Raw genomic sequence first — 12,621 nt, forward strand, 5'->3', positions numbered from 1 at the left:
AAATAATATTCTGTTTATATTTATTTTAAGAAATTGATTTTAATTACTTTAAAAATTCCCAAAATTCATTATTTATTTTCTGAAAATTATTTTTAAATTGAAATTAAATCTAAATTATTTATTTAATTAGATTTAGTTAATAATTAATTATTTAATTAATCAATTAATTTAAATATTAATTGATTAATTAATTTAATTAGTCATTAATTAATTTTAATTGATTATTCAATTAGATTTAATTACTTATTTTGATTTAAAAATTCTAAAAATAGTTTCAAGTTTTAAAATATTATTTAAAACTATTTTCAAAACTCGATAATTATTATAAAATTATTTTAAAGTCATATTCGGGTGTTCAAACTCTATTATTTAATTATGAAATGATTCAGAGTCTCGTTTTAATTCCGAAAAATGTTCAAAAATTTGTATTAAATACCTGAAAAATTATTTTAACCCTGAATCTTTTTTGAAAATTTATTTTGATCGAATATCTTACATGCTATGTGTTATATGTGATCTGATTGCTGTATAAAATGATTGTTTGTGCATTGTTTGACTATTTTTGCTGTAACTTTCAATCCGTACCTCGGATTTAGGTGAAATGAAGGGTAGATAGAAGTTTGTAACGAATAGAATGAGATGAGAAGTCATATTGATAAGTACGTGTGATGTTTAACAGAGGAAGCGAGACGTAGAAAGGGAAAACAAGTGGTCAGTGAGTGGGAACCAATTGACAAGTGTTAGTAAAGTGAAAGAGAATTGATAAGGCAAGTGCTTCTGAACTTTCCTGTAATATATTGCAAATACTTTTGAATTCTCTTCATTATGTTGCAATTATTCCAAATAGCTCTTGTTCTATATTGCAAGTACTTTGAAGTAATTAACCCTAACTCTGATTCTTATTAATCTTGAGCCGAAAGCCTGATTTCTTGTAAATCATTGATTATTGAAGACTTGGATACGAACCACACATATCCAATACTACTCCACAAATTGATTCTTGATATGAGATTGCTTAACATACAAACCTTTATGCCTTATATAACAGAAGACCATTCCTTGTAACCTTTGAACACTTGGTCTTCTATATTCTGATGTTTTCCCTGAATTGGAAGTCAATCTTCCTGTTTACCTTGTTATACCTTCATGGTGTTGTGAATCATCCTATGCATCAAGATAAATGTTGTTTATGATTCAGTTTATTCAGTTACATTATTTACATATTTTTGTTATAGAATTGGATTGTTTTGAAATATGGATCAGATTCGTGGTTAGACCAGATTCGTGACCATAATAGGCCAAATTTATGCCCTGGAACCAGTAGATAGAGCAAAGCTGAGAGCCTTACTCGGGGTTAGTGCGTGACTGATCAGCAGCCTAACCTTGGTTTTAAAAATGAAAGTGAATATCCAATTATAATCATTGCTTATCAGAAAACTTGATTCCTTATATCATTTCAATTGATCATTCACTACAAAAAAACAGTCAATAGACATCACCCATTTAACATCGATTGTATTGACAACCGATGTTAAAGAGTTTTTGGACATCACTTTCTACAAAACCGATGTTAAAGTAATACTTATTCTCATAATAGTTGAAGTAACAACCGATGTCTAAACTATATTTTAAAAAATTAAAAAACACGTGATACATACATTTCCCGTTACTTACAATATTTCCCCCTTTTTCTTAAAATCATTTCCCCCTCGACCCATTTTCATTCACCTGTTCTTCACAAACTCACAGTCCACGTTTCTTTTCTACTCACTCTCAAAACCCCTGATACACACTCAAGAACCCTAGATAAAAACCTAAATCGAAACATAATTGAACCCTAACCCTAGATTGAAACACTAGTAGCTCAAACCCTGGATTTAAACCCCCAACTGTCGAATCCCTAATTAGCTCGTAGCCTCGTTTCTTTCTTTCAATTAAAATACTCGGTTCTTGCATAGGAATCTTTAATCTACTCGATTGTGCTGTTAACTAAGTCGATTTGTAAGTGTTTTTCTAATTTTGTTTCAAAATTCAAATTTTGGGTTTTAATTGAACTTTTTTTTACATATTTGTTGATTCTTCATCTTGGGTCATCTACAAAGTAAGTTATTTTGCAATTTTTATAGTAATTATGTATGCATATCTCTTTTTAAATGGTCCCACAAGATGTTAAGGATAGTGTTATTGCTGGTGATAAGGCTCATGTGCTTGATGTTACTCAGTTGGGGTATTGTTTCAAAGCTTGCTGAGAAGAAGATTAAGGAGGCTGGTGGTGCTGTTGTGTTTACTGCTTAGGTTTGATTTGTGTTTTTCATTGATTAAGAAGATTTATAGATTTTATATTTTGTAATGATGTTTTGGATTTCTTTGATTGCGGTAATTTGTTTTCGAATGGTGATATGGATAATGGTAGTTTTATTATGGATTTTGATAGTATTTTGCTTGGTTTTATTATGCTTTGGTTGATGTTAAGTGATTATTAGTTATGTTTTTTAGGGATTAAGTGTTTTTAAATTTGTCGTGGTGCTTTTACCTTTACTCGTTGCGCAGTTACCTTTACTCGTTGCGGTTGTATTCATGTTGCATTGGTAGTTTTTTGTAATTGTGTCGCTGTGAGTCAAGGGGTCAGTTATTGCTTTTGTTTATCCTCTCCTCTATGAAGATGGGGTATTAACTCTGAGCATTGAGTTGGAAAGGAGTTTTACACCTTGAGTTCAATTTGCTGAGGCTCAAATTGAGGATTATTTTTCAACTCAGTGTTCAACTGAGTGGCAATGTACATACATATCTTGTGTTTACTTTGATCATGTTTGCTTCATGTCAAATTATGCGGAGAACTCAAAAAATAAGAACTGCATTTGTCCTTAGTATATAATTTATTCAATTATTATTTGTGATGGGTAAAGCAATTTAAGCATTTGGTAGCTTTACTAGGTTATGTTTTTTTACCATTACCATAGTCTGCTTGCTAGATTGTCTTGTTCTTTCACGAACTAGGGAGCTAGATGTTGTGTGCCTGTTTTATAACAAAATCTTTTATTGCTTATACAATTTGTTGTTTAATTTTGAGCAAGGTTTAGTCTTATAGGTTTACATGCGGAGACTGGTTCATATTGCTGTAATTTTGAAAGGAGTACAGGGAGGAGTTTCGTGCTGTTGTATCATTTGAAAAAATTGATGGTGATGGCTGGCAGCTAGTTAAAGGGGGAGGGCCTGTTCAGCCCAAAATTGGACAATTGCAGCAAAGAATTGGCATAAAACCAAGTCTTTCAGATTCCGGCCATTATGCATGTGTTGAACAAGAAGAAGAACCAAACATCTAAGCGGGTGAATCCACAATGTCTTGTTCTTTCACGAACTAGGGAGCTAGCTCAAAAAGTGAGTATGCTATTGTAGAGATGTTGTGTGCCTGTTTTATAACAAAATCTTTTATTGCTTATACAATTTGTTGTTTAATTTTGAGCAAGGTTTAGTCTTATAGGTTTACATGCGGAGACTGGTTCATATTGCTGTAATTTTGAAAGGAGTACAGGGAGGAGTTTCGTGCTGTTGTATCATTTGAAAAAATTGATGGTGATGGCTGGCAGCTAGTTAAAGGGGGATGGCCTGTTCAGCCCAAAATTGGACAATTGCAGCAAAGAATTTGCATAAAACCAATTCTTTCAGATTGCTTGGAATTGGCATAATACAAAGTCATTAATGAATTAATGAACATTTGGCATCAAAGTGCTACTTACAGTGACTGAGATACTTCTGACACTAATCTTTAACAGTATAACCACAAACCTGTAATTGTATCACTTTGTAAATGGTAGTATCTGGTTAAAAACTAATCTGGCTGTGGATATTTTTTTAAGGTAATCCGAGAGCTCAGCAATCTGATTCTCACCCGAGCCCCAAGGCTCTGCAATTTTGTAGAATGGAGGGGATTCAAAGTTGTGTATAAAAGGTATGGGCAAGCTATAATCCAAAGCCAGTTTTGGTTCATGCTTTTACTTGCATGGTCGTGTATTATAAACAATAGTTATAGACAGTACCATTTTCCTTCTATATCTCTTGTTTTCTTTATGCATATATGCGAGCCTTTATTTCTGCATGTGCATTAATCAAGATGATAATGAACTAGAAGTCCTTGAAATTATCCATCATTATGTGGAGATTTTAGATCGTTATTTTGGAAGTGTGAGCCCTGCGAATACTTGAATTATCATAAACTATGAACTGCTTAATTTACTGTGTGATTGATTCTGATGTTTGCTGTTATTATTAGGCGTGTGAGCTGGATTTAATTTTTAATTTTCACAAGGTAAAGTTCATCTGTCTGTGACATTAAGTATTCTTATCCCCTTAATTTGTTGGGGTAAGCAGTTTTCTCTTTATCAAAAAATTTGTGTTTCACCTTGGACATTGAACTGTTATCTTGCTCTAAGTATATCATTATGGAGAAGGTTTGGTCAAATAACCTGGATAGAAAACTCGAAACTGTTTTCTTCAGGTGGAAACTTAACAGCAGATGTCTAGATAATTAATGCGGTCAGTTTGAATACATGTGTTATCACCTCAAGGATACCCTTGAAAACCCAAAATTACTCGGACATGTTGATTCTTTGTGTCTTTCCTTGGCCTTTATTTGTCATGAATTACAAATATGAACACCCAAGGATCGTTCTCTGGTATGTTGGTATAAGACTAAAAGCTAGTAAAACTGAAAATTTTATATTACTAAACCCGGTGATTCTAAAAATCTGAAACATATTATCAATGTTGTTTATTGGTACATATCTCCTCTAAGTGATGTACCTCTTTTCTACAGCAAAAATGTTCCGCTGCTCTCGAGATGTTGTCATTTGTTTCTAATTCAGATGCGGTTGCTGGTATCATTATATTTATTCTCGAGAATGATTCAGAATGTTGAGAATTGCAGGGATATTATTCTTGTTTCATTAAATTCTCACCGGTGATATGTTGTACATGGTTTTTAAATTATGTTAATATTCTTTTTAAGGTGAAAGATTAGGCGTCTGACTTTCTCCCTTCCGAACTGTAGGCTTATCAGCAGGGACTGCAATAGCTCTGATTCTTATTTGAGTATAGTATGCTTCCTATGTAATGTGTTGCCTTTATGTAAAAATTCTTATCTAAGTATTGGAATTTCATTTTAACTTTACAATGTCGTGTATTTGACATTTTTGTTTTTTATATCGTCATTGTTGTTTTCGAATGCTTTATAAGTTTGATAATGATAATCGAAGTTTTGGTTTTTTATATGGGATTGATTTTGCTTGTTTTTCTTTTTGATATTTTTGATGCATGCATATATATGTGTATATAATAATTAAATATGTAATCACACACATCGGTTACTCATTGATGTCTTCGTACATTTAATACATTTAATATGTCTTAGTACATTTAATACACTGTTTCCATCTACAGAAGCGTTGTTGCATATGTTAACTGACATCGTTTCTTATTTTTTACATCGGTTACCAAACGATGTCTTAGTATGTGTTTAACACATCGGTTACTAACTGATGTCTTAGTATGCGTAATACATCGATTTTTAGTTAGAACGATGTGTTATGTAGTCTTTCACATCAGTCTGAAACCGATGTAAAGAACAGGGACTTTTCTCTACACCCACCTAGACATCGGTTTTTTAAAAAAAATTACATCAGTCCATAACCGATGTATATTGACGTTTTTCCAGTAATGATTAATAATCTCAGTGTTGTCATTGTTTCTTGCTGAGCTAGTTAGGTCACTCTTGCAAATCTGTTTATGTTCTTTTCCAGTTAAAAAGGAAACTGGTGGTGGCGAGGATCCCCAGTTGAGTGCGCAAGCTAGGTTTTCAGGTTAAAATGGAATAAGCTAGCAGAAGTTGTGTTGCTTGGTGTGTGTTAAAAGTTTGTAATAAAGCTTGACTTCAGTTGTAAGATAAATAAATTTGGGATTTGGTACGTTTGTAATAATAAGATTGTGGCTTGTGGACATACTTTGAACTGTTGCGATCCGTGAATATAGTAAGTAGGGTCGGTGTTCATATTGTTATATATAAACAGGTTTATATATGGTGTGTGTGTTGTGGACCCCAAACTTCTGAACCGGGTTTGGACGGCGCTACATTTTCTACTAGTAGAAGGACAACACCTTTTCATCCCGGTTATCACCCTTGCCGCATACAGTGTACACACACTTCACAGGTTCATGAGTACACATAGTACTTTCACCTGCGGTACCTTTGGTAGTCTCCCTAGTACCCGTAGTACTAGAGTTTACCCCTCTCAGTCCTTCTAAAGATTCATATCGTATAATTGGAACTTATATTCGTTCTCCAAGAGTAATACTTGTCGATAGGTACATAGCGATATCTATATACATACTCACGGAAATTTCTGGAGGAAGTATTCTAATATTGTGAGTTGATTGTTGTCAACAGATAAATAATTAAGGGGGAGTTTCTTTCGAAATTATAGTCAAATTATTTAAAATATATAGAAATAATATTTTTTGAGGATTTTAAGGTACTTGAATGCTCTTCTGAAATTCAAAAAATATATTAAAATAGGATATATAACGTAATAACCCCAAAATTTTTGGACTTTTTTAATCCTTATGAATAGTGATTTTGCTGATTATGCTGATTAAGGAAATTTTCCATGCCACACTATGATATTCTGAGATCTTATTAGTACTCCATAGAGTATATGAGTGTATGTAAAGATCGTCAGAATCCAAATTCGTACACTTTGATTTTTCCTGAAAACCCACCAGATACCGAAAGAACTGAGTGTAAGGTAACATGATTAAAAGGATTTAAATTCAAGGATTATAAGAGAGGATCATTAAAGGAATATAAAATATTAAGAAAAGTTTAGGGGAACCCAAGTAATAAGATCCCGGATATGATCCCTCAAACGACGAACGAGAACAAAAGTTAAGCGAACCATATAACAAATAAGTGGCATTAACCAAGTAATTAAGATTTAATCAAAAAGGTTAGTGGATGGTGATATCATCACAGCACAAGGAGGAGACATGTGTTAAAAGGATGACATAATCAAGATGACCTAAGTATGACCTAGTAGATATTTTGAATTGGTTGATTATTAGCCAAGTATTTTTTTTACCATGGTAAATTCTAATTAACAAAGCAAAAGAGAAGCAACCAAACAATTCATAACACAAAAAGAAAAGTTGACTTGTTCCAAGAACAAAATCTCTCGTCCCCCCATTTCCAAGCAAGAACAAATTCAAAATCAAGATCCAAACATTGTTATTTTGTAAGGTAATTATCCTAGGTCCTTTGTACTTATTTATGGCTATCCTAGGAATCCAAGCCGCAAATTCCTTCACAATCTATTTAAATAAATCATTGAAGAAGAGAGTGAATAGTGTTTTCAAGAATTATAATTGTTTGATCTTATGTTTTTGGTTAGATCTAGCTTTTGTAAGGACTTTTAAGGGCTATTTCAAACTTCTTAGTTACTTCTACTCACCAAGGAAGGTAAACCCTCATACCCTAGCTTTACTTTTGAGTATCTAGGAGTTTTTATGCTTTATATAGTATATGAGAAGCATGATCATTGTTTGTTAGAAGTTTGGTTGGATTTGTAGTGATTTTGGATATGAATCTTGGTTTATGGTTAAAGAATCTTAAGTTATGGTTAGTAGCTCATGTTTGTGGTTAAATGAGTTGGAAAACTTTGAGATTATGGACTGATGTGGTATGGTTTAGATGAGGTTTTGTTGTATTGATGATTATGGGTTGGTTGGTGGTTAATTGGAGTAGTATAAATATTGGTAATCGCGTAAACATAGCCGTCGTAATGCCCATTTTCACCCAACTGTTTGTACTTAGTGTTCGGGACATAAATCCCACTGACCAATCTGTAACTTTGCCATGTTTAGCTAGATCGTGTCGTAAGCTTCGTTTTGGTATGTGGTTCGCTTAGATCCGATGTACGGTTTAGGAGAAACGACCATTTTAAGTAACGGCGTTTCGCGAGCGAACCATTACCCCTCGCTTTACTTTGAAACCTTAATTAAGGCCCTTAAATGACTAATTGGAGTACGAAACAATTATGTAAGATAAATTTGTCAGTTGATAGAGTATTCGCGAAAGAGTCGCCTTAAAAAGTTAAGCAGTTAGTTTTATAAAAATGGTGGAGCCGAAGGTACTCGAGCGACTTATGTGAATCGTTAAGCATAAAAGCGAACGCTAGGGTCTAATTGATTAAAGTCTGGTTTCTTAAGCGACCGTGGTTTAATTCCAACTTATATGTTGTTTATAGGTTACCAGAATCGCCCCAGGCCTTTTATCACCCCCAGTCGCTCAGGAAAGTTTTCAACCTGTATAACTGTTGTTGTGATATATATATATATATATATATGTATATGCATTATCTTATGATAAGTGCACAATTGTTATTAGCAAATCTTGCGATATATTGGAGCATGTTGATATGATATATATGCATGCCTGTTTCGTAATCTTGATATCTCATTGTTGATTCAATTGTTATAAACTGCATAATACCTATGCTAGAGATAGGCATTATTTGCGTATACCCTTAGTATAGGGGACCCAAAGGTTAACATTTTTCTAAACCGGGAGGCGATTTTCCCGAGTATATTATATATATATATATAGCTTTCAAAAACTATTAATCAAATAATTATTTATTTGATAGTTTTAAATTATAAGTGAATATTAGTTTAAATATTCATTCGAGGACTTATGACTCTGTTTATTTTATTAAATAATATTCATTATTTTCTTAAAGAATAATGTTTCGTTATTCGCCAAGTATTCGAGAAATGATTGATATCATCAATCATTCTTACCTTAAATATTTTCATAAAGTTATTTTAAAAACTTTTACTTCATTTGCTTTGATAAAAGCTATTCGTTATTTGAATATTAATTATAACATAATATTCAGATATTCTTTGATTATCTTGGATTTGATTTATTCTATCAAATCATCCTTATTCCAAACACTTTCAAAAATATTTTCGAGTTTTCAAAATGATTTTAAAGGCTAGAGTGGATCCCTAAACCTTTTTTCAAATTTAACATCTTCCTTTCGAAGGGGACTTAAATACTCGCTTAAAAATATGAGGGATCCGACTATGTGGTGTATTTATATTCACAACGAGGTTGTTGTTTTGATAAAAGAATTTGATTACTTTCCCAACGTTCGGGAAGTAAGTCCATCTAATTGAGTTGGCATAAGCGAAAGGCCGAGGTACGGTCTATCAAGGTGTAAGAGGCTGGGTGACAGTCCATCAATGCGTGAGTGGCCGGGTAACGGTCTAGCGCAAGGTCCTAATGCGGCCAGGGTGATGACCGGCTAGGAATTCATCCATCTACTAGTAGAAAAGGTTACTTAATAGGTATCTTTGCCTGATCAGCAAGATATCGGGTTTATCCCAAAATTTTCTTCTTTCCAAATTCATTGTGTATTATAACTCTGTTTATACTTTTCATAACAGAGGATTTCAAGGAATGTATGAGATATATATATAGGTGTATATATATCGGGAATTAATGAAATATCTAGTAACTTCATTTCTTTAAATGATATTTCAAAGATCGAATCTATTCAAGTCTTATCTTGTAGTCTCATCTATGTGATGACCTTTTGAAAATTTATTATACTTTGAACAGTGGTAGTTCAAGTACTTTTCTAAAATGATATAAGTATATTGAAGTATTTGGTAACTTCATCTTCTTTTAAACTTATATCCAGTAAGTAATCATCTTACACTTGATAAATATTTTTCAGTAAGTTATCAACTCAGATACTTGCATTATTGATTAAACTATATATTATCTTGCGAGCTGTAATGCTCACTCTTGTTTCATTTTTTCATCACACAACAATAGTTAGGAAGGATGGCCAGACTCAAGCAGACCCAACGCAAGAGCGGGGGAAGCGTCCAGCGTCTTCCCGTTGATATCATAGCTGCCATTGTTGCAGAGGTAGATTTATCTGCAGATCAGGCATCCTACTTTTGGGAATCAATTATGTATAATTATAACTTGTGTTGGATAATGGCAACTAACTGTAAACTTATTAAGTAATCATTTTGGGTTGTAATAACTTTTAATTTATGGATTCAAGGACTTGTACTTATTTCAATTTCATCTATGAGACTATAACGTGTTGTGGTGTGTGTGTTATTATGGGGTCACAACATGAGGTTATTTATTTTTAATTAAGTTAAGTGATATTTATGGAAAGAATGACCGTGACGACCCGGATCCCCAACCCCGGATCTGGGGGTGTTACAGAAATGGTATCAGAGCTAAGCGTTGTAAACCTCAGAGATGATACGACTATATAATAATAAACTCACAAAGATAATAAGAACTCTTGCCAAGTTCATAATCGGACTACTTAAACTAGCAGTGAAAGTTAAAACCCTTACATGAATTATTATAAGTATCATGATAGTAACTTAGCTCGTTTAATGTGTAGGCGCACGAGATAGAGGACCCAGAGATGTTTGATCATGAGCATGGTGAGGCACTGCTAGGTGTCGAGGATTAGGAGGAGCCTGAGGAGGATGCGGATGTGGAGGACCCCTCAGAAGAGTCAGAGACAGAGGTTATTGATATTTCAGATGAGGGAGGACCCGGATGAGGTCCCAGTTAGCTGAGGAGGTTGTGGCCCCTGCTGAGGAGCATGTTGGTGCTATCGTGGAGTATACTGGTACCCACCTACCCTCACTCCCTGTGGTCAGAGCTCCTACCCCTCCACCACTACCTTGGAGTCCCTATGATGACGGCTCTGAGACCCCTACTCCAGAGCCTATGCAGACCGAGGAGGCACTCCCAGCGGATCCAGATTCCCCACCCCTCGACCCTGCCCATAGGCAGTCTTTGTTGGCTCATGGCTATGTCCAGGACGTCATGAGTTCGCGACTGGTAGTTGCTGAGGCCCGGTTGGATGAGGTCAGGAGAGAGTTAGATGTAGAGAGAGCTGGTAGACGTGCACGAGCTCATGAGTCTAGAGCTACCATACCCCAATCTCTGAGGAGAGAGCTGACTAATATATAGCTTATGGCTCGTGCGAGACTTCGATCACTTCATGGAGACAGACATGGCAGGATATCCAGGAGGCAGGCTGATTACATTTTCCGTCGTGCAATGGAGAGAGTGTGGAAGTTGACCCGCTCTCGTGATTTATTCAGGACCAGTGATGTGGTAGTCTAGTCAGTTGAGGCCATAGTAAGAGCCAGTTTTCCGGGATAGTTGACTTGTATATAGTATCCCTTTCTCTTACTAGACAGATAAACTCATGTATTTCACTTTTTGGCAGATGACTGTAGAACTATTGTATTTTTGACCAGATCGAACTATGTATTTCTCGCATTATGTATATATTTGTTTCCTTTCAATTCAGTTCCTTGGTGACGAGATCACTGTTTTTATCTTTAATATTACTGCAATTCTTATGATTAAAACTGTAATATTATAATAGAATTGTGAGATATGTTCTCCCCATTATAGCAACTGTGCAGGGTACAATCTTATCTGTATGATTGTGACCTAACATTGAATTTTTCCAAAATTTATCAGTATCATGCCGCCAAGAAGGATTGGAACTAGGGCGAACCCTGGGTTTGAGGACCAGGGAAGCCATAACCAAGATGGTAGAAACCAGGAACACAGTGAAGAGGAAGATGAGGATTATGTTGAATAGGATGACTCCCAATATGGAGCGGAGGAGGAAACATTTGATGTTGGAGGATTTGAAATAGAGGCTGAAGATGGAGAAGCTGATGTGGAGCAACATGTAGCAAACCCAGACATGGACCCCATGAGGCAGTTCATGCAACTACTAAGGCAGAACTTGGAACGTTAACCAAACCCACCCCCTCATGGAAATAACAATGTTGTGGCAAACTCTTCAGGGTGTTTAAGTCCCTTAAGCCCCTTGAGTTCCACGGATCAGCCGACCCAGTTGAGGCAAGAGCATGGCTAAAGGAAATGGAGAAATCCTTTGAGATTCTGAGTACCGATGAGGCACAGAAGACTGTATTTACTACCTACCTTCTGAAGGGAGAGGCCAACTACTGGTGGGAGGCCAAGAAAAATATGGAGACGGATGCTATCATAACTTGGGAGAGGTTCATTCAATTATTTTTGGGAAAATATTTCCCGAGGTTTATGGAGAACCAGATGGAGCTCAAGTTCTTGGAGCTAAAGTAGAATAACTTATCTATAGCAGAGTACGAAGCTAAATTTACTGAGTTATCAAGATTTGTGCCGGAGTTTGTGAATACCGAGGAGAAGAAAGCTAGGAGGTTTCAGCAGGGACTGAAACAGTGGATTCAGAATAGGGTGGCAATTCTTGAGCTTACAGACTATGTCACTTTGGTACAAAAGGCAACAATTGCAGAAGCCGAAACTGAACAGATGCACAATGAAAGAGAGAAGAAAGGGATAAAGAGAAAGAGTGTAAGTATGGGCGGAGGTTCCACAGGAGGGAGCTTCCCAAATAGGTTTAACCGGGGAACAGTATCTCTACCAGGAAGAAGTGTCGGGTTTAGACAGCCCATGAGTGTGAATGTGAGCCAGAGAGGCCCGAAATTAGGGGTGTCCCATTC

At 35.2% G+C, this 12,621-nt stretch overlaps 1 long non-coding RNA gene across 5 annotated transcripts; it reads left to right on the forward strand.

Annotated features, from left to right (window-relative positions):
- The first annotated feature begins 1,681 nt into the window (after window positions 1-1,681).
- Window positions 1,682-5,197, forward strand: LOC141720475 (uncharacterized). Of its 5 annotated transcripts, none has more exons than XR_012574386.1 (4): window positions 1,682-2,001; window positions 2,223-3,772; window positions 3,858-3,949; window positions 4,814-5,197. It is a non-coding gene; the product is annotated as an uncharacterized LOC141720475 (long non-coding RNA). The 5 variants fall into 5 exon arrangements; XR_012574389.1 differs by having other exon boundaries at window positions 1,684-2,295; window positions 3,089-3,772; XR_012574388.1 differs by having other exon boundaries at window positions 1,686-3,378; window positions 3,474-3,772.
- The last annotated feature ends 7,424 nt before the right edge of the window (window positions 5,198-12,621 follow it).

The sequence above is a fragment of the Apium graveolens genome, chromosome 4 (assembly GCF_009905375.1).
Source record: "Apium graveolens cultivar Ventura chromosome 4, ASM990537v1, whole genome shotgun sequence".
NCBI classification, from domain to species: Eukaryota; Viridiplantae; Streptophyta; class Magnoliopsida; order Apiales; family Apiaceae; genus Apium; species Apium graveolens.